Source organism: Ambystoma mexicanum, chromosome 12 (assembly GCF_040938575.1).
Source record: "Ambystoma mexicanum isolate Mex_15411 chromosome 12, UKY_AmexF1_1, whole genome shotgun sequence".
Classification (NCBI taxonomy): Eukaryota; Metazoa; Chordata; class Amphibia; order Caudata; family Ambystomatidae; genus Ambystoma; species Ambystoma mexicanum.
The window spans coordinates 417,006,515-417,029,606 of NC_090936.1; the positions used below are offsets into that span (position 1 = coordinate 417,006,515).

The 23,092-nt window shown below is 48.4% G+C and overlaps 1 long non-coding RNA gene across 1 annotated transcript in view; it reads left to right on the forward strand.

The window, feature by feature from the left end:
• The window catches only part of LOC138513590 (uncharacterized), a 224,497-nt gene that overhangs the window by 169,514 nt on the left and 31,891 nt on the right, over positions 1 to 23,092 (forward strand). Inside the window, exon 3 of the long non-coding RNA XR_011281775.1 lies at positions 11,520 to 11,710. This is a non-coding gene — a long non-coding RNA (uncharacterized lncRNA). The remainder of the gene's footprint in view (positions 1 to 11,519; positions 11,711 to 23,092) is intronic.

Below are 23,092 nucleotides of genomic sequence, written 5' to 3' on the forward strand. Positions count from 1 at the left end.
CCTCGGAATGTTGGTCAATGGTCAGTTGAAGCTGTTCAGTGGTATGGGTGATGGGTCCTGAAGACAAGGGAGTCCCATCGACTCCTTCTACCTTCTGTCCTTCCTTCCGGGGCGATCCGAGTCAATCCTACCCTATATGCCCATAGGGTATCCACAAAATTCCCCCCTGCTCCACAATCCAGGAGGGCTAGAGTCTTGATCTGCTTGCCCCTAAGATCCAGTCTCACAGAAACTACCATGAGTCTGGAATCTTCTTTATTCTCTGAAGCAGATACCGAAAGAGATACGTAGGGACGCTGAAAAAGGTTGGAAACCCCTCGGTCACTGGCCCCTACTGGCGCCGAGGGTATTCGTTTCCCGACTTCTTGTCTGGTAGTTCGGAGCAGTCTTTAAGGAGATGTTGATCGGAACCGCAGTATGCGCACAATCCCTTCTCTCTTCTTCTTCGTCTTCCCGCAGAAGACAGAGGAGCTCTAGTTGTGCCGATTTGCATGGGTTTGTCAGAAGCGTGGATGGAGAAGCGACCAGATGAAGAGTGTGAAGGAGGATCCGCTGGAGTTCCCAAACCTCTTTGTTTGCGGCGTTCTGTCCTTCTCTCCTGAAGACGGTACTCAATGTGAAGAGCTGCGGCGAGTAAGTCCGAAAATGTAGGAGAACGGGGAGATCTGGCCAGCTCATCCTTAATGTCCTCTCTCAACCCTCTCCTGAAGACTGCGTATTGAGCCTGTTCCGGCCAACCTGCTCCAGCAGCTAGTGTCTTTAACGAAGAGATATAAGACAGCACGTCCAAAGAACCTTGCCTAACATCTAGTAAGTCTTAACAGGCGGTAAATGACAACTCGGAACGTTCAAATGTCTGTTTCAAGAGATTCTGGAACCCTGCGAAATCCTGAAGGATGGCAATACCACTTGTCACCAAAGGAGTGCCCCAGGTCAATGCGTTTCCAGTCATATTTGATATTAGGAATCCTACTCTGGCTTGGTCCATCGAAAAAGTGCGAGGCCTGAAAGTGAAATAAATGGTGCATGCCTCCAGAAATTCTTTCACTCTCTTGGGAGAGCCATCAAACTTCCCTGAAGAAAGAGCCATGGATGGCAGTTCCGGTGGGAGAGAGGGTTCTCGTGAAGCTACCATCTGTCTAAAGAGGGCATTCTCCGTCTTCACCCCCTGCATCTCTACGGACATTGCCTGAAAAGCCTTCCAAAGCTCCTGTACCTGTTCGTCAGTGGACATTCTGATACCCTTTGGCGTTGCAATCTGTGATAATTCGTGCTGATGAACCCCTTCTTCCTCCCCTTTCTCCACACTCTCCTCACCTGAGCTTTCAGAGTAGTCGGTGTCCTGTAGATTCCGGCGGCTTAGATAGTCTCTTTCCTTTTTGAGAAGCACTTGCTTGTCACGGAAAGAAGCCACAGTGACTGCTGGTAAACAGCCGTCCCGGGACTCCTTTTCCGGGAGCAAGCCGGAAGAAGGGAAAACCCAACTTGGGATAAAAAACCCTTCGAGAAGAGAGTCCTCCAAAAAGTCCAATAGTTCCAATGTGAAGCAGGCGGGAATGGAGGAAGGTGCAGGACCAAACTTGCAGGCTGAAGGAGATGAGAAACTCCGAAGGCTGAGAACCCCCAGTGGACCCAGTGACTAGGCACACCGGCAGGAACAAAGTGAAAGCTAGCCGATGTATGGCTAGGACCGAGGAGCACGGCCCGGAGGGGAAAGGACTGCAGGAAACTGGAGAAAGGAAGGGAGGAGGAAGAGCCAGTAGAGGGGAGAATCTCTACAGCGGAGAGGTAAGCAGAAAAACACGGGAGAAACTACCCCACCACCAGAGCAGCAGCAGTGGGAAGAGGGAGAGAGACCAACCCGTTGCCGAGAGCGCGACAGCGGAGGGAGAGAGGCAGAAACAACCGCTTCGCGAGGGGCGCGAAGCACGAGAGCAGAAAGGTACAGACCACTGGATCCGGAAAGCAAAGAACAGAGACCAGCAGAGAGACAGCACTGAGCGAGGAAACCTGAAAGGCACTGGAGCGTATCCAGCAAGGTTGCAACGCAGCGACTGTCTGGGAGGAGGAGGCAGATAACCTCCTGGCAGTCCTGCGCCTGTCCAATGGGCGGTCACCAACGGCGGCGGCGGATGACATGGATCCCCTTCTTCAGAGTCCCTGAACCAACAATGCTGAATTGAGCCCTCCCGTGGTGTGTTGGGTGGGGGTTTCTTGGGTCTGATTTTCCTCTGCTGCCTGACATTGCAGTTTCTAAGTCTCTTCTGGAGGAACTTGCCCTCGTGGCTGGCTCTGTCCCCCACACCGTCGCCTCAGCTGTGATTGGAGTCCAGTTACCGGCCCTGGGTGCTGAGACCAGGCTCCGTTTCTTTGCTACACAATCTCCTGGGGCCTCAGTGACTTTGGTAAGTCACTCCGGGGTATGAGCCACCTGAAGGGGTGTAGAGCGCAGTTCCGAATCCTGGGGCTGATGAGCATATGGCCGGCTGAGTTCTAGCACTGTTCTTTGCGTTGGGTGGCGGGCCGTTAGCGGTCTGCCGCATGGGCCCGGGGCTGGTGTCCAGTGCTGCCGGGCCCCCGCCATGCTGGTTCATGTGGGCCAGGCTTCTTCTGGGGGCCAGGCTTCTTCTGGGTGGTGGAATGTTCCGGCCGCTGGAGGGGCTTCCCCAGACAGCCTTCATGGGGAGCGTGTGCGCCCTTAGCTGGCTGTGTCTTGTCCCTGTATATCCGGCCAAGTCCTCTTTGGGGGTATAGGGCCCACCACTCGTTTGGCCTCTGGAGTGCAATTGCTTCTGGTACTGGGGGAGGAGGGGTGTAAGCCCTGCTTTGGCAGCGGGTTTCTTGGTCGGGGTAGTCTGATGGTCCACCCTGCCCCACGGAGAAGATGCATATTTCCAATACCTAATGTAGATCTGGGCGCTGTATTCAGGGGTTAGGGAGCCTCACAGCGTCTTCCTCTCCCCCTCCACGCCGAACTTCTGGGCCTCCCAGCGTATTCTGTGTCTGGGGGCAGGTCCACCCTGACCCCTGGGAATTCTATTGGCTTCTGCTTCCTCCCGCTGGACGATGGGGATATAGCCACTGTGGCCGAGGGCCTGGCCCCCTGTGGCATCCTCCTCTCCCCCTCCTCGCTGGTCTGCATGGCCGCCCGCCCTTGAATACCTGTGTGTGTTTTCGGAATGGTGAATTAGGTAGGGGAGGGCCCCCGTTGCTGTCTCCCCCTCCGGGTCGAGTCCAACTCTGTGTGCGCTTCTGGCGGCCTAGCACCCGCCTAACTGTTATGTCCTGAGCAGCCCCGCTGGGTGCTGTCCGGTTTGGGGCACCGGGCGAGCGCAGCTTCCCCAGGAAAGGCAAGCTGCCAGCCTGCCGCTCAACGCCACCTCCCGCTTCTGCTGCTCACCGCCATTATGGCGCTGGTCATCCAGCCTCCTGCTGGCTTTCACCTCCCGCAGCGCCTGTCCGGATGGACCGGTCTCTGCAGAGACCCGAAGGCGGGACTTCAGTGTGCGCTTGATGTGGGGGGCAGCCTTGTCTCTGTGGCTTCTACCCGCGGGGATCTGGGGTCCAGTCTCCCCTGCTGCAGTCCAGATTCCTCTGGCAGGGTGACCCCGGATAGGGTCGGGCACTCTGCGACCGGGCCAGGTCTCCCCCGCAGCACCGCTAGCTGGATCGTGTTGCTCCCTCTGCTGCTTGCAGGCTGCCTCTGTGAGTTCTTCTGCACCCGCTATGGGTGCGCCCCTACGGCCCCCTTGTCAGGTGTTCCAGGCGCCGCACTCATCTCCCAGCTCTGTGAGGACTCATAGCCCTGAGCGTACTGTGCTGCTTCTTAGACCGGCTTCTGAAGGGGGACAGAGCGCACAGCCACACGTCCTCCTTAACGAACCGCCATCTTGGAATCCACCGTCCATCTTCTATTTTGAGAGTCAGCAATAACATTTGTGTCAATTAAAAGCTATGACCAAAAGATCTTCCTATCTTTTTTTCCAAAGCGTGTATACATTATTATAATACCCTAATTAAGATAGGCCAAAAAACATAAATGCAATTATTGGACTAATTCAACAAAACTATTTCTCTATCTTTTACACAGATAGAATAGGCTTGTGGCCTATTCAGCCTTGACCTGGTGGATAGACCCAAGATTGGGATTTCGTATTCAACGTGTCATACCTGTCTGTATGTTTCGAGCCATCTGTGAACAATTTCCTAGTGCCTCTGGACAATAAAATAGATTTTTACTGACAGTACCACTATCCAATCATTGTAATTTGTAGTTTCTGTATGCCAACCTTTTTTTAAAACGTACATTTAATGAAAGTATTTTACTTTCAATAAAACATATATCTATCTAATAATTTGGCATTGTTTATTTTCGAATTATTTCAAGTTGGAGTATTTCATTTCAAGTTTTTAGCTTTCTTTGCAAATTTGAAGTTTTCTCATATGTTCTTCAATAACATACAAGAAACACACCCTAAAGTCAAAATACAAAATGCTCAGTACTTGCATTATAAGGGGGGTTGCATTTCTTATTCTTATTATTTCTTCACATGTTACTTCTTTGTTTCAAGTACTCTAGATTTCATTTGATTCTATTTAAGAATACACAGGTCTTTCATTAAATATGTTCCAGTTAAGGCGACCCTTTAACTGGGATGCCTTCCTTGGGGTGTCTGAGTTAAGGGCGCAACAGTGAAAGGTGAAGACCAGCCATTGATCAGGCTCTTTGCCTCTTACCCTATCAGCTTTTGCCTATTTCCCTGTTGCACCTGCGAGTATCCCTATCTTCTTAATAACTGTACTGTCTCTCCACACTGTGCTACTCACCTATAATGCATTCAATCCTGCTCCTTGTGCTGCTCCTCATACTCACCTCTCCCTACTCTTTCTCCAATCACGCTGCAACTTCCTCCTTTCCTATCCCTATTCTAAAAATCTCAACTCAAAACTTTTGACTACGCCATCTGTCTTCTGCCTCCTTCCAACAAACAAAGCCAACGAGCTAACCATACCTCCTCTAACACCTATCCACCTAACCTCTCTTTCTCTGAGACTAGACTTCTCTACTTTTCCTTACCTCATCAACTGAACATTACAGTCTGGTATACTCGGTCTGCATGCAACAAAACTTTGTTTATCACTGCCTACTTTCAATGCAGCTCTGCTTCCCCTAGACCTTCTTGCTATCACTGAAACCTGGATTTCTCCAGCTGCTACTGCCACTTTGGCTGCCCTAAACAACTCCAAATCATCCATCATTCACTCTCCTCGACTGACTGTCAAAGGTGGAGGCATCTGACACTTATTCTCTTCTCTCCTCAATGCCTCGCAAATGCCAATGTCACCATCTCTACTATTGCTCTGCCTCACTCGGTTCGCATCTTCACCAGCTATTGCCCTCCTGGTCCCAATGGACCATTGTTTGATGATCTTGGGCAACTCCTTGATTCTCTTTCCACTAAACATCCCCTCATTCGCTTCGGGGACTTTAACCTTCCATCTCCAACCACTTCTCAGAAATCTGAACAATCTCTCCACTCTACCCATAACCTAGCTACCCACACAGGGGTATCTCTTATTCATGTCCTTCTCTCTCTCAGCCACTAATGCTACTGTCACACCATCCATATCTGATCACTCAATTGTTTCCACCACCATCTCCTATCCTCCCTTTGACCTTTCCTCACCACTTGCTTCACCTATTACTTAAAGGAAATGTACACCTTCTGCCATTCACACCCTTTCTCTCCGACCTACAGTTCTCACTCTCCTCCTTCACACCCGATGCCTCTTCCACCAACACTGCCTTCTCCAGCCTCCAATTCGTACTATGATTCCCTACCCTCTCACTTCCCACTGCTTACTTTCACCCCTAAGTCTCAGCATCCTCAGCCATGGATCACCCCATACATACTCCCTCAGCACAGACATGCATTGGCTGCTGTGCAATGGAGGCATGCCCACTTGCATGAGGACCTGCAGCTCTACCTCTTTGCCCTGAACTCTCTCAAAATTACTCTTGATAGAGCGAAAAGGGAATTCTACTTAACTCTCATTGACTCTCACTCTAACCATCCTCGCCGGCTACAGGGCACCCTAAATGCACTGCTCACTCCCCCTAAGTCTATGATTATCAGCTCCACTCTCACAGCTAATGACCTACCTAAATACTTTGCTGCAGAAATCTCCTGACCTTCCTCATGCTCCCTCCTCCTACATTTTACACTCTGCCGACTCTACCATCATCTTCCGCCTCTTTCTCCCACTTTTGTAACACTAATACTGACAAAGTGCAATCTCTACTGATGAAGGCTAACCCCTCTTGTGCCCCATCAGACCTTCTTGCTCCTTAGCTAGTCAAGTGTATTGCCCCTTTAGTGGCCTCTCACCTCGCTGTACTCTTCAATCTGTCCTTCGGCTTTCAACACAACCACGGTCATCCCTCCCCTAAAAAAGGCAAGGGGCTGACCCAAACCTATTGTTGAACTTTCACCCTGTGTCTCTCCTTCCGCAGTACTCTAAAGTGCTGGAATACTTTTGTTCAACTTTCTTACCAATTTCTTAGCCATCCACAACCTTCGAGAGCCCCTACAAGCAGGTATCTGCTCCTGTCACTCCATGGAAACTGCTCTCATGGATGTGTCTCTGCTGAGCACTCCAACCTATCCTATATCCTAGTTCTTCTTAGCCTGTCTGCTGCTTTTGACAATGTTGATCACTCTGATATACTTAATTCTGTTTTTTTCTTGGGATTCGTGATCAAGCCATTGCTTAGATTGAATCTTACCTTGCACCTCTCTGTCTCCTAGAGCAACAACACATCTCTACCCACTCTAACTTTTGGGGTTTAACAAGGCTCTGTCTTGGGTCTGCACCTCTTTAAACTCTACAGCTCTGCTCTTGGGGCAGGAATCCCCTCCTTTGGGTTCTAGTATGAACTTTGCGGACTTTGCATCTCCTCTTCTCCTGAATTCTCCTCTGATCTCTCTATCACATTTTTCAACTGTCTCTCTACTATTAAATATTGGATGGCTTTGCACTCTCTGAAGTTAAACTCCACCAAAACAGAGGTGCTCTTCTTCCTTGCCAAAATCTCTCAGTCATCTCTTCCTCTGCTTATCCAGTTCGCACCTGACACTCTCCCCTACTCTTATTCAGCTAGAAACATCTGCATCATGTATGACCCTTCTCACACCTTCTCTACTTTCATCTCCAAAACTGAAACAGCAGCTTGCCTCAAACACCTAAATATTAGGAAAATCGGGTACCTCCTTCCTTTCAACACCACCAAACACCTCTTAACCACTCTTGACTTCTCTAAACTGAATTACTGTGCCAGCATCCTCTTTGGTCTCCTCAACTATGCTTTTAGTCCTCTAGACAAGATCATTAACTTCACTACCAGGGCTCTCTTTGAACTCCCTTACTTCACACCTACTTCCTCGTACCGTCACTCACCAGGCTGGATGGCTGATGACCCAAAACATTACCAGATTTAAATGTCTTCTCCTGGTTCAAAAATCTGTCCACGCTAAGGTACCACTGCATCTATTCTCCTCTATCCAACTCTACAAGTCTTCCCATAATCTCTGCTCGGCCTCCTCGACTCATCAACCTCCCTGTGCTTCCTCTTCTTTTCGCTCCTTCTCTCTTCTTGCTCCACTTGCATGGAATTGCTTTCCCCCACAGACATTTGAGAAACTGTCCACACAGATGTGTTAAAAACCAAACTAAAAGCCTACCTCCTCGCCTCTGAGTTACCCTCTTAACCTACCTCTAATCTGCTTGATATCTAACATTTCTCCCTTGCCTCTAACCTGCCTCTGTCCCTTAATCTAGCTCTTCACACATCATGGTCACATGGTCACATCCCGAGCACACATGGCTGTACTGCCTGCCTGCCTGCACTTAAATATGTCCAATGTTCATTGTCCTTATTCTATGTCCTTATTCTATGACTTATGTATTGTCCCAGTGACTGTTCCATTTACTCCCCTCCACAACCTGGTCAGAATGTCCCTGAAAGTCACCCCATTGTAAGAAGCTCACTGCTTCCCGTCAAAATCTGATTTCTTATCTATTGTACATTCTTTTGTGAGAAAAACAGCATTGGTTCTCCTGTATATATAAATAAATAACATCATCACACTTTGGCAGTCATGGGAAATAAAAGCAATGAAGTAAAATGACAGGTGAATGAAAGTGATTGTCCAAGTCACCAACACCACCAAATAAACTAATACAAACTGCATGGTATACCATCAAGATCAGCAAAGGTTATTGTTACTGCCATTAATACATTTCCAATATCAATCACACTCAATCATAATCTATCCAAACCCTTCTCCCTTATTAATGCACTGTTATTATTTTTTCCATGCCTTTTCGTTTGGTTTGGGTTTTGGGCCAACAAGTTCAACAGAGTGTAAGTGAATGCGCAACTCAACACGCTCTTGCGTCTATTGACAATTGTCCACCTAAGACCTGGCATCTCCATATTCTCCTTTGAATACCATATCCTAGCAATCAACATATCACTGTGTCGTTTGACAAGGTACCAGGCCTATTGCTCTCACTACATTCACATCCATTCCCCTTCCTTATCAAAGGTAGTTCTCACTTGGGCATGTGCTCCCAATGGGGTGGGGCACAGTGTATGGAATGCACAAGGTGCCGAATACCATGTACAACTCAAAGGGGTCTGGCCTCTAGGGACCAATGGCCACCCCAGACCCGGTGTCTCCATGGTCCCCTTTGAAGACCCTGTCTCAGCAAAGAACATATCTGTGCCCTTTGACATGGTTTCAGGCCTATTGCGCTCACAATGTCCATATCCATCCCCCTCCCATATCAAAGGCAGTTCTCACCTCGGACCATGTTATCGCAAGAGAGGTGGGTGGATGGGAACACACAAGGCGTCGAATACCATGTACAACTCATAGGGGTCTTGCCACTACTTTGAAGACCCCGTCCCAACAATCAAGATATGTATGTGACCATTGGCGAGGCCCTGGACTCTTCCTCTCATTTCAACCTTATCCATCCACCTCCCTTATCAAAGGCAGTTCGCACTTGGGCCATGTGCTTGCAAAGGGGCTGGGCGGGTGGCAACGCACAAGGTGCGGAATACCATGTGAACTCAAACCAGGGATCTTGTACCAACTCTGGGGTCTTTTGCATGGTAACCATTGGCTGCATGGCCACCAAGACTTGGTGTCTCCATACTGCCCTTAGAAGACCATGTTCCTGTAATTAAGATATGTTTGTGATCATTGACGAGGCTCTGGACATTTATTCGCCCCCTCCCCTATCAATGGCTCTTCTTACTTGGGCCATGCGCTCGGAAATGTTAGTATGTGCCAAGCTTCCTTTACGAAATTTGATGTCAGCATTCCTTCACCAACCTCCATCTTCAGACATACGCCTAATATGGTTATGTCCCGATAGTATATCATTCCCTTACAATAAACGACCAACGGCATTTAAAGGCAGTCCTTCCACGCTGCAAATTCAAATACAATTTTTCAAAGTTTCTATAAAGTACTTCAAATCCTTAGAAAGAAAACATCTCTGCCGTCTACTACGGATATCATTGTCAGCCGAACTTCTGAAACTCCATCTAGATTTTCACAAACTACAGCTAATTGAACTCTTGGTTATTACAGTGTTCTCATTTTCAACTTGACACATTTATAGTACTTTTACTCAATTTATATCCACATTTTCTATTTTTTTATTTTTATTTATGTATACAGTTCAACAGAACTTTTACATGATTATATAAAACAATTCATTTACTTAATAATATACCATTATACAATAGTATATATAAATACATTTCCACATATAATAAACTCAGATTCATATATGTACATCAACCATTAACTTGTCAGGCACTTAAATACATGTTCAATTTTTCCTATTATACTTGAACAAAAAAGTCTTGCTCTATTGCCGTTACTTGGCCACTCTGTGGTCTTATCAATTTCCCTGTAGCACACACACCTTTCCACTCCCGATACAATGCTATTTGCTACTGCTACTTGCAGCTTTTTACGATCGGAGTTCAGGCAGAAACGCCAAAAGGTGGTTGATTTTATACTGTCCATATTAGATACAAATGCGCCTAAAAGGCGGATATAAAGTGGACCATGTGCTTGGCATTCAATTAAGACGTGCTGAGCTGATTCCCTTTTGTCCAAGCTGTCGCATAAGCAGCATGTTCTATTTTCCTTAACAATCTTCAATTCCGGCCCAGTGACTTCCAACAGAGGGAGCTTTTTCAGACTTAAAAGTAATAGGAATCATTGCAAAGCTGTCGACGGACAGATTCTCAAATATATTCGATGCGTTCTATATGGAAAACTTTCTTTTGAGGTATCTCTATTTCTTCTCCATTATCAACCTTTCAGTGTATTATTATATTTTGTTTTCCCACATTACATGATAGGGTATTTTTTAAATATGTAAGGTTTTTTAATCGCTCTCATCTTTTTGTGGCACAATTGATGATCAAAGTATCAGAAATACATTTCTTCATGTGGCAGACCATTGACATAACAGCGGGTGGTTAGCCTGGATGGTCAGACTAGCTCACAGAGAAGTTACCAAACTCTAAAGTGCATTGGGCCTCATTACACGTTAGGCAGTAAGGGTTTACCGGTACCGTTAAGGGCACCGGTACTGGTAAACCCTTACCGCCTTACTATGAGTTCCCTTTGCGGGACCTCAGTGCTAATTACGGTACTGCAATTTGCGGTACCGTAATTAGCTCCTTCCACATTCCCATTATGCCCTATGGGGGCAAAAATGGGAATGGGGAAGTGCCTTGGTGAATGGGGAATTACCGCCCCCGCTCACCTTGGAGTAGGGAGGTAATTCCGCCATCCACCAAGGCGGACACGGTAAAATACCGGCGGAAACCATGGCGCTAATAGCGCCATGGTTACCGCCTACCGTGTAATGAGGCCCATTGTCTTTCCAAAGTTTCTATTGGTGAATCAATCCTAATCATACTTTAATAATTAGATCTTCTTGAGCATAAAACAATGGGCCTCATTATAAGTTTGCCTGTCCGGGAACTACGGTACCGGTAAGCATGCTGGGTCCTGGCGGGTAGAAAGGCACCTGTGAACACAGCATGTCGGAAGCACCGGCACGTTATAAACGGCGCCGGTGCATACAACCTCCCCATTCCCATTTCGCCCTATAGGGCCAAATGGGAATGGGGAGCATCTTTTTTCCGGCACCCGCAAATGGGCAATTACTGGATCCGGCAGGGCTGTAATTACCCGGTAATTGCCGATTCAGGAGCACCGGAAATTTTCAGAAGTTTGGCGGCAGCCTGCCGGTTTTACCGGCAAGGCTACAGCCAAACTTCTAATGAGGCACAATGTCTTCATGTATTGTTTTGGGATGTCGTGATATCAGCCATTATACTACTCCTGGTACAATGATGCACATTTTCCCAAAGGATATGTTGATGATATGAACATGGTTGCTCAATTGTGTCTTTCCAGAATCCAAGATCGACAGCAGAACGAAGGATGTCTTGGAGGACATGAGGGACAATTGATTTTGCATCTGCAGCATGCACTTCTCAGATGATATGTTTGAAACTTCAAAGTTCACTAAAAGGCGTCACCCTAGACTCACTCGCAAGTTACTTCGCAATGATGTTCCAACTGTGTTTCATCACACACAGAGTCAGGTGAGTAGTTAACATGAATGATTAATGTATGTTTATATACACACACTTGTTAGGGTGGACCACCAGACAGGCAGAACCGTTTGCTAGTAGACCGCGTGCGGAACTCGTGGAAGGCCTAACTCCTTCTCATCCCGAAGTAACGTAAGGTCCACACAAGTAGCAAGGTATACTGGGGTTCATTATAGCCCAAAAACCACAGGAACACGTGCGCAGCAGCGATTCTGGGCACCTCTCAATGAGCTCTGGCCAACAGGCTAGTTTTAGTTACATGTGGCGTCACAGTAATCTACATCTTTCTGCCAATAGTGATGCCATCTGTGCTTGCAATCAGATTTTACAGCACCTTGCAGCATTTTCATCATTGCCGCCGATTTCTCTTCAGGTTCCCGATGCTGCTTTTTTTTCCTACTTCATCCCTATTGGCTGGCTGTTTGCTTTTCTTAGCCAATGGGGAACCGGCAGGCTTTAGCTGGAATGCCCCTCACTAAGGCCCACAACAAAGGCCCCTGTCTGCTCCCTGTCCGCTAACAGGACGGTCCAGGCGAGCACTCCCGTTACATAATTGAATTGACTTTCGCATCTGCGTGTGCTGCTGCCCTGCATCAGGGGTGGGCTTCATGCTTATGCCCTTGAATTGACTTTCCCAACTGTGTGTGCTGCCTCCCTGCAACATGGGGTGGGCTTCATGTTTATGCCCTTGAATTGACTTTCGCATCTGTGTGCGCTGCCGCCCTGCAACATGGGGTGGGCTTCATGTTTATGCCCTTGAATTGACTTTCAAATCTGTGTGGGCTGCCGCCCTGCAACATGGGGTGGGCTTCATGCTTATGCCCTTGAATTGACTTTCCTAACTGTGTGTGCTGCCTCCCTGCAACATGGGGTGGGCTTCATGTTTATGCCCTTGAATTGACTTTCGCATCTGTGTGTGCTGCCGCCCTGCAACATGGGGTGGGCTTCATGTTTATGCCCTTGAATTGACTTTCGCATCTGTGTGTGCTGTCGCCCTGCTACATGGGGTGGGCTTCATGTTTATGCTCTTGAATCGACTCTCGCATCTGCGTGTACTGCCGCCCTGCAACATGGGGTTGGCTTCATGTTTATGCCCTTGAATTGACTTTCACATCTGTCTGTGCTGACGCCCTGCAACAGGGAGTGGGCTTTATGTTTATGCACTTGAATTGCCTTTTGAATCTGTGTGCGCTGCCGCCCTGCAACAATTGGGTGGGCTTCATGCTTATGCCCTTGAATTGACTTTCACATCTGTGTGTGCTGCCGCCCTGCACCATGTTTATGCCCTGAATTGACTCTTGCGTTTGTGTGTATGTGCTGCCGCCTTTGTAACATTAGGTCAGGCTCTACAAATGTATTTACCTTGAACGTTCTCTTGCACTCTGCATGTATTTTTTGTACTTCTACATGATCTTTCATGCTGTTATTACCACATGCACTTCTCTTTCTGTAGCCTAAAGCACTGTAACCACTTTTCTTAAGAAAAAGCGCCTAAATACCACCAGGTTTTGTGCGTTATACAAATAAACAAACCAAACCAAACAGTTTGCGTCACATCCTGGCCCTTCTCAAAAAACCTACCACCACTCAGGATATGCTACTGAGTGGTAGTTCCCCTATAGGGTCCCATATATGTACGAGTTTATTGCAGCAGACCGCATCAGGTATCAGGCTTGGACCATCACCCAAAGTTGTTACACTAAAATTGTTACAGTGTTCTCACCCCATGATTGGTCGGTGCTTCCCGCTACCCACCTCTAGGGTCATTGATTGGATTGCAGGCCCCCAAGCCTGGGACAAACTCTGTTCCCAGTCCGCAAGACACCTGCTCACAGTGTATGTGCAATATTGTGTTCAAGAGGTGTGACAATGTGTCAGCATCATTACCGTCTGTGGGCCACTACTGGTGTGAGCACACCCTGTTCCCAGCGCAGAATGATTGCGTCAGTGTAACAAGTTTGTTGTGACCATTTTCTGGTCCATGAGACGGTTGGCTCCTCGTCAGGTCGGCCGGATCACGTGCTTGGAGACCACGTTTGGGAGCACAGGAGCCCTGAATTATTCTGTATTTTACGGATAGTGGGCAGGTCCTGCGACCAGTGTTACTTCAGTTCAGGGTGCGGAATGTCACTTGAAACATTGCCACCTTGGCAGGTTTCGTTCCCGCGGCAGTGAATCTGCTTGCATGGCATCCTGCACAGTAAAGGTTCCTCTAAATCGCTGATGGCCTATTAAGATTTCCTAAGCCAAGGTCTGGCTTCTGCAGTGTCTTCAATGGTATCCATAGGTTAGTGTGTTTATGGCTGTCAGGTCCCTCGGATGGAGAGTGCTCCTGCCATCAAATAGGACTAGGTGCATGTAAGCGTTTGCAAGCATCAACATGTGTTATTCTTGCTTCTTGGAATTCAGTGCTGCTGTGGCAAGCTAATGACAAAAAATAATAAACGTGCAGACTGTATGTGCATGTCACTGTCCTCTAACCCATAGGACTATATGCAAATGTTCTTCATGCAGTTGGGCGTGTGAGTGTCCCGAATGTGCAAATGGCATGTGCGCCTCATGTCGGTGCCGCTATGTCGTCATGATGTCTCTAACAACTTGAAGCATGGTCTCTTGACATGTCAGTCAATTCTGTCCATGTAGGAATTGGTGTGAGCTCGTATGTTCGGTAGCCATGTTGGTTAGAGGGCCCTCCAGGATGGGAGGTGTATTCTGGTCTTCCCTCTTCAGTCCCCCCTCTGGTCGACCTGTCAACCACACCACCCCCATTTTATCTTTCGTCTACCAGGCGCCAGACCTTTGTTATCCCTGCCAGGTGTCCATAGCAGTCGACGTGATCTTCGAAGGACCAGTACATGTAGACGCATCCACCTTCCGGTTGCACCATACCCATTTCCCTACATACTTCCTTGGATTACGTGTGGTTTCCATCTTTGTTCGAAGTGAGAATAGGTCGGATTCTGCAATTTTCTGTAGCAATCTCTCTCTCCTTCACTGTTCCATCCATTGCTTCCCCTTTATCCATTTCCATCAGGACTTGTATCCCTACCACTTCCTCTGCCATTTTCTGACACCTTGAAATGCATACCTTGATGCCACACAGGGATGCTGCCCTAAGTATTAGTCCACCAACAATTATCTTCAGTCCATCAGCCAGCCAGGAAGGCATCCAGGACCAGAGATAAGCGAACTAGCTGTTATCCTTCCCAGTTCCCTTTGCATCTTCTTCCATTTTTGCATGCATATGTGCTAGTTGGGCTACTACACCTGAGAGCATTCTGTTGTTTTCGTTGTTGGCAGGTATGAATGTGCAACAGGAACTCCCTATCTTGGCATAGACTCCTCCTTCCATATCCGTGAGGAGGTCCAGGACATATCTGTTCTGGAGTGCCACCAATCGTATCGCTCCGAGTTCTTCTTTGATTGCGTTGAACCCGTTCACTGTTGAGTTTATAGTTACCATCAGCTCCCAGCAGGTAATCTGCAACCATTTGATGTTTACATATGCCTGTACTCCAGGTATTAGTGATGCAAAGAACATCTGTGTCCTGCTGAATAATCTGTGTTATGCTGGTACTTCATCCAGTGCTGCTTCTGACCTTTCCCACAAATAATTTCCTTCTCTTTTCACCCTGCTAAGTTGCTTTTGTAAGTCATCGGTATTTGACTGGACGGTCGCTGCAGTGTACAGCAATGTTTTCTTTCTCTTGTTCATCTGCATTTTCAGGAAGTCATCAAGCTTGACGTCCTTCCTTGGAACTACTAAAGATGGCATGTTGATGTGTGCTAGGGTGCATAGCCCTCCCAAGTTTGGTGGCAGTTTGTGATATGCTTTTGCTTTGCAAGCCCAATAGTGGTCCATCAGTACTGCAGTTCCTACACCCATCTCTGGTATTGCTTCTACTCTCTTGCATCCAATGTTTTCTCCTACTTCTTCTTCCCTGTTGTGTTGATAGCACAGTGCTGGTGTAGTTAAAATAATTATTGGCATGGGTCCAGCTTCGTTGTCTATCCATGTCACCAACTTTGCGCTTCTGTCGCATTTATCATTTTCTTCTTGCACCTTATTCAACATATATTTATTTAAAAAAATGTTCTTCCGGAGGGAGTATTTTGGCAAGGTGGGAGAGAGCACAAGGATACATTGATGGTCAGAATGGGAATACTTGGGACTGGGGCAGTGCCTTTCACTGGTTGATTTGTACCAGTGTTGCTGTGGGAACTTTGATTGGGGAACGCCTGACCATTAGGTGGCCAGAAGTCTCTACTTCAGCGGTGTTTATGGCGTTTGTTGTTGCTTGTGAAGTGTCAATTGCTGTAGCTGTAGTGTTAGCCCTGTCGGCCTCTGCAGCTGTGCGTTGGGTCAAGGCTGATGCTTTGTAGGGCTTGACGTCCTGCAGGTGATTCCATACGGACTTCCCCGGAAGTTTTACTGCTCGGTCTGTTACAGCTTCGACGATGTGAGGGCCAGTAAACCAGGGCGTGTTGCAGCGCCTTATGAAACTCTTGAGGAGAACCGTATCTCCAATTTGTATAGATTGCTCCTTGTTATGCTACTTTTCCTGGTTGGTAGTAACTTCTTGTACGCTGTCTTCAGGCCTGCCCAGTGTCTGCTGGATCTGCCGAGAGATAAAAGAAGCACTAGAAACCAGTGAAGTTCTTGCCCCAGTACATCAGCCATATTTTGACAATCTTTGAGGGCTCTATTGGGTGGGGCCAATGGGAGGTGCATGTGTCATCCTGTCACCACCTCGTGGGGTGTGAAATGGTGGTTGGACCCTGGTTTATTACACAGTTCAAATAGGGCTAGGGGCAAGCAATACAACCAGTTCTTCTTGGTACTTTGCTGAATTTTTGCAATTTGCTCTTTTAGTAGTCTGTTGAGGCGTTTGCACAACCCATTTGCGGGTGGTACGAAAATGCAAATTTGTGTTTTATTCCCAATAGGGTAGTTATGTGTTGGAATAGTTCATTGGGGAAGTGAGGCCCGTTATCAGATCACTGGACCTCACAAACGCCCTATCTTCGGAATACTTCTCAAACCAGAAATTATGCAGCTCTTAGAGTGTCGGCATGGGAACATGGTCCAGCCTCCACCCATCTTGAGAAAGGACAGACGACTACTATCGTGTACCAATAGCCGTGACATACTTGGATCATGTCCACGTAGTCAACGTGGAAGTGCAGGAATGGGCCTTTGGGCCTGGGTATAATTCCTCTTACTACTTTCAGGGTGTGCCCATCTGTGAACTGCTGGCACGTAAAAAAAACTGCTGATACAATTTGCCACATGTTAATTTAGGTTGTGGCACAACAACCTCTTTCCTTGTGTGTGGGGGGTGATGCAACTGCGTTAGTGCTGTTTTCAGTGACACAAGTGGCATGACCACTTTCCCTGTGTTGTTTTGTCGCCAGAGGGCATCTGTAGGGGGCATGGAGCATCCTCTTTTTACCCAGAGTTCTTTTTCATCCCTAGGTGCAGCCCCCTGCAGTTCCATTATCTGAGTTTCCAGGCGGTAATTATATCCTTCTTTCAACACCATCTGCCTTACCCCCCTTTCATTTTGTGCCTCTTCAGTTCCCACTTTTTCCCAAAGTATGATGCACACTTTGCCTCATAATCTGCTGTTTTGTCTCCTTTTGATATTGCATCCTCTCCATTAGTGTGGGCCTGGCACTTCATCAATGCTAGTTCCTGTGGGTACGTTATCACCTCTATTAATTCTCCCAACAGCAGGGCATGTTGTACTGGAGTACCATTAGCTCTCCTGAATCCTCTCCGGAGCCATCTTACTCATCCTGAATGTACTGTTGAGATGACATAAGCGCTATCTGAATATATTGTCACTCTTCCCTCTGCTGTTTTGCACTGCCAATATTACTGTCACTAATTCTGCTGCTTGTGCGGAGTAATGAGGAGGCAATCGCATACTTGCTACTGTTTTGCTTGTTCCATCATCTTTCATCCTTACTGCAGCAACCCCTGTTCTCCTTATGCCATTACTTTGATCAATAGTTGAAGAGCCGTCAATGTACATTACCTCTCCCCCCCCAAGTGCATCTTCCTATCCTTTACGTGTTTCATTTAATTGCTTATTGTTTTAGTGCAATCATGGGCCCACTCACCTGGTTGGTAGACATCTGCTAGAAACATTGCTGGGTTTACATTTTACGATTTTTAGATCGGGTTTTGATAGTATAATCCCATACCTTGTGTTGTTAGGGTGCTATTTGGTGTGTGTAGTATTGAAAATAGGGTGTGTTCTATATAAAGGGTTCTGGTGCACCCCATTGTTATTGCTGAGGCCCTGTCTACTGCGAATGCTCTCTGTTTGTACATTTCCTAAATCCATTTGTATGACTCTGTTAAAGATAGATGGTGACTCGCAATACCCTTGTGGTAGCCTAGTGTGTTTCCATTTCTGGTTGCGGTACATAAAACGTGTCAAGTCTTGTGAATCTGGGTGTAAAGGTATAGAGAAAAAGACATTCTTAAGATCGATAACAGTGAAACAGGTAGCCTCTGCTGGGATACCACACAAGATCGTTGCCAGGTTTGCCGCTACAGGGTATTCTGCCTCTACGATGTGGTCAAGAGGGCATAAATCTTGTATGAAAAGCCACAACCCCCCATTGGCCTTGCACACAGGGTACACTGCAGTGTTGCATAGGGATTCTGAGGGTATGAAGATGCCCCTTTCAATAAGTGCATTAATAGTTTCATAGATGCCCTCATCTGCTTCCTTTGTTAAGGGGTATTGTTTCACCCGTTGCAGTATAGCTCCGGGTTTCAATTTTATCTTCACTCCTCCTATGCTCTTGATGCACCCCACATCATAGGGACTCATGGTCCATAGTGTGTCGGTTACCTTGGCATGATCTTCCTTAAAGAACGATGGTGGAGCTTCTAGTGCCAGTGCCATTCTCTGTGCAACCTCCCTGTGCGTAATATGCAACCAGAGGCGCACGCTCATTTCCAGCATCATCTCTTCCTCACCTATGTCATCTGAAAACAGCTCCTCATCTGTTACCTGTGTTAGCCTGCACCCTTCTGCAACATCATTTATTGCACTGCATGCCTTCCCTTGGTCGTCAATGGTGTGCACTGTAACCCAGTCTTCTCTTGCCACAAAACCTTTGATGTCCTGAATACAATCGCTCCTTCTTTCTCGTCTAATGGTGTCTCAGGTCTAAATAAGTACTCACCTGTTCTCCTCCATACCTTCCCTGCTATTCCTGGCATCCGCGCAAGGGCCATGACTGTCCGGTACTGGAACATTTCGGGGTCTACGGGCTCCCCCCTATGTACCGTGTTCCCACAATATGCTTGAATGAGCTGTCTCACTGTTAGCATATTCCTGGTGTAGAGCATATTATGCCTTTGTCTGTGAATGAGATGGTCATGTTTAGTCTGGTCTTTATGTTGCATCCCAATATGTTTACAGGTGCTTGTTTCAAATAGAGTAAAAGTAAAGATAAGTCATGATATCCTATAGGTAAGGAGAGGTTATCAGTAAAGGGAACCACTTCTCGAGCCCCCAAGAATCCGTGTGTGTTCATGGCATCGCCTGACATCGCAAATGTCCCTTGCTGGATGCATGACCTAGTCGCCCCAGTTTCATCAAGAAAGGAAAACGTTTTGTCACCTATCATCACCCTTATGCGAGGTTCCTCTGCAGGATTAGTTGTGATTGACAGGATAGGACACAACAAGTTTGTCTGTGGGCTGTCCTATTGTTGTCGTATTGTGGGTACAATGATAATCTGTTCCCAGTGTAAGGGTCATTTCCCACTATGGTGATCCCTCCCATTCGTCTGACGGGTACTGTTGTTGACGTGTGCATGGGTTCTGAGGAGTGGCGGTCCTGTATTTCTGTTAGCTGCTGCGCGGCCTGTGGGGATGCTCTCATGGAAGTAGTCATTGGGGTACTCTAAGGTTGTGTCCGTATTGAATGTGGGGCTTGTTGGTGTGCAGTCTGTAGCTGCCCTTGTTGTTGCTCATGTTGGGGGTAGTACCCTTCCTGCCCTCCCTGATAATCCTGGTGTCCTTGCTCTCCCCATCCTTGTGGCATTCCCCTGTTCCAGCATGCACAGGAAATATGTCCTAGCTGCCCGCAGGTCTAACATTGGGATGGTTCTCTCATTTGCCATGGGAATCCTCCACCTTCCTCTCCCGGTCCTTGTGACATCTGCTGTGTGTATCCCCTAACCCTAACCCCCATTAGATGGTGTGATTGGGGCCCAAAGTCTTGCCCTCTTTGGAAACCTCCCCTCGCTATGTAACCTTGTTGGTATCCACCCCTTCCCATATACCCTCCCATTGGTGGTGTGTATTGTATGGTTTCTGGAAGTTGTTGTTGCTGCTAAGGCTGCTGTTGAGTGGTTGTTGCTTGTGTCTGAGTGTTAGGGGTAGTTATTAATGCACTTTCCATGGCACAGTTTGACAATTTCTTCTGGACTAATTTTGCTTCATCTGCCTTTCTCTCTTCTGCTTTCCTCTTTATTTTCTCCTGCGATAAACTGCAATGGTGCACGATGGTGAGTTGTATCTCTGACCAACCTTTCGCCTCCATTCCCACTAACTTTTTAAAAACGTTTTTGTACTGGTTCTGGTAGTCCTTCTACCAACATGTGATAAAAGATTGCTATAGTTTTGTCCAACGGCTCACGTGTTTCGAGGCGCCAAAGGTCTTGAATATCTTGAATGTAAGAGACAGGGTCCTTGTTGTCACGCATCTTGCATGACGTAATTGCTCCTATATCTGATGTGTCAGGATATTGGGCCTCATTACACGGTAGGCGCTAAAAAATGTGATTTACCGTCATGGCGCCATTAGCGTGTCCGCCATCGTAGGAGACCGCTAATAGCGTCACATTACGAGTTAGCGGACACGCGCATAGGGCCATGACGGTAAATGACCCCACCGCCATGGCGGAAAAGCACCTTACCGGCTCCGACCAAAGTGCTGATAGCACCTCCGCCCTCATGCTGCACGCTATTAGCGGCCACCGCTGTTAGCGGTCACTGCTATTAGCGGTCACCGTAAAACACCGGAACCGGAAATAGCGTCATCGCACCGGAACGGGAAAGAGCCCGGCGGCCATCTTTAAAAACACAATCCATTGCCATCCCCTGCACTCAGGACCTGCAGCAACACCACGACTGGCAAAACCACATCCCATAAGAACAAACAATGCCCAAGGCCCTAAAGAAAGCCGATGCGTGCCAGCGCAAAGAACGCTTCTCAAACGAGGAATTGAAAATGCTGGCAGACACCCTGGCTGCAAATGCAGAGGTAGTGTTCGCTAGCGACATGCGGCGCCCGGCACTCCTGAGAAAAAAGGAAATCTGGGCTGAGGTGGCGCAGAAAGTCAGTGCGGTGGGCTCCACCCCCCGCACCGTAAAGGACGTGCGCAAGCGGTGGGATGATCTGCGCCTCCGTGTACGCAGCATTTTATCGGCCAACAGGAATCTGGCCATGGGCACAGGAGGCGGAGGTGGATCCCCGATGAAGATGCAGGAGTGGGAGGAGACATGTGCCAGCACCATTGGCATAGAATCCATCGAGGGAGTGGGCCGAATGGAGTGTGGTGTGGCAACAACGTCAGACGGAGGTGAGTGACCACGCAAGACACAGCAATGCCAAGCATGAGTCCCTCCCCTAAATGTGAATTGGGAATCAGCTAATGGATGGGGTCATCACACACACATGTACACAACCCTGCATATATGCCCTGCACATCCCCACACAACCACATGCATGCAGCACCTCACACACGTGTCACCCTGACACATGTCCGGATGACCCACCCATCTGGCCAACAACCTGCAGGCCCAAAGTAGATGTCCAAATCCAAAGAACTGCAGCAACAACAACATATGCATGATGCACGTTGACCCATCACTGATGTTATCCCTGTCTTGCTCCCCCACAGGGTCACAATCTGACAGTGAGGAGCTGGACGCTGCAACGCAGGCCCCACCACCCAAAAAGCAGGCCAAGGGAAAGGATGCAGGCACCAGGCCCAGTACATCGAGGGGCACTGGGATATCTGGAGTGGCCCAGCGTACAAAAGCCACCCACGCAACGACCACACCAAGGGTCGAAATGCCATCCGACACTGTGGCAGCACCCCCACCACCCACCCCCACCACTCAGGAGCCAGTGCCAGAAGGCACGCCGTCCGCAGCCAATAGCTCCGTTGGGGAAGCAGCAGCCACGGCACCTATGAGTGATGTGGACGACCCATGTCCGACACCGGAAGGGCAGTGTACACCCAGCCCCCAGCTGTGGCCACTCCACAGCCCATGCAACACATCCAATGGCAACATCCATGAGGTGCATGCCGGAGATGCAATGGATGGGTCATTCAGTCCCGTGGCGAGCTCACCTGATGTCGGCCACATGCAGCAAGCTGCGCCGAGGAGTAACAGGGGCAGGGCCGCAGACGACACCATGAGCCTGATACGCCAGCGCCAGGAGGAGCTCAATGCCCTGGTTGCCCGGCAAGTGAGCGAGGCTGCCTCGACCAGGGAGGAGATCCGGGTGTTGTCAAGGGACATGAAAGCTGCCATGGACAGCAACACGACGCGCCTATGTGAGGAGATGGCCGCTGTGAGGCAGGTCCTAACGCGCATTGCTGAGGCGATGGAGAGCATGCGTCACTCACAGGGAGCAGATCAACCAGCCACGCCCTCGTCTACTAGCTCCGACCAGACAACCATCCTGCGCAGGTCCAGCCGGTCCTTGCGGCGGTCAGACTCACAACCCCCCAATGGTGGTAGTGGAGGAGGGAAGTAGGGCCAGCCTGTCCCTGTTGACACTTGGGAACTAATGCAGCACTGATGTGCACACCATGTTCGGTGGAGTTGTGGGGGAAGGGGGGTGAGGGTGTTTGTGGGAGTTGTGGGGGGAGGGGGGTGAGGGTGTTTGTGGGAGTTGTGGGGGGAGGGGGGTGAGGGTGTTTGGGGGAGTTGTGGGGGGAGGGGGGTGAGGGTGTTTGGGGGAGTTGTGGGGGGAGGGGGTGAGGGTGTTTTGGGTGGAGGGTACATGCACGTTTGAATGTCATAATGCTCAATACAGACGTAATGGCATGGATAATCACATGACTGGACATTGATAATTGTGTATGTGTGTTTTATTGTTGAAGGGTGCACTGTGATTATGTCCTCCATACACTCCGTGCCCTGAGCTGAACACCAATTGCACCCTCCTAATCCATGTGCATCAGAAACAATGGTCTATCAGGTGCTGCCGCACAGCACGTCCCTCATGGGCATCGCCACCTGCATGACCTGCAGCCCCCTCTCCTCCATCCTCATCCCCGTCATCATCCTCAGACGGTGGTCGCAGTTCTATGTCAGGGGGCATT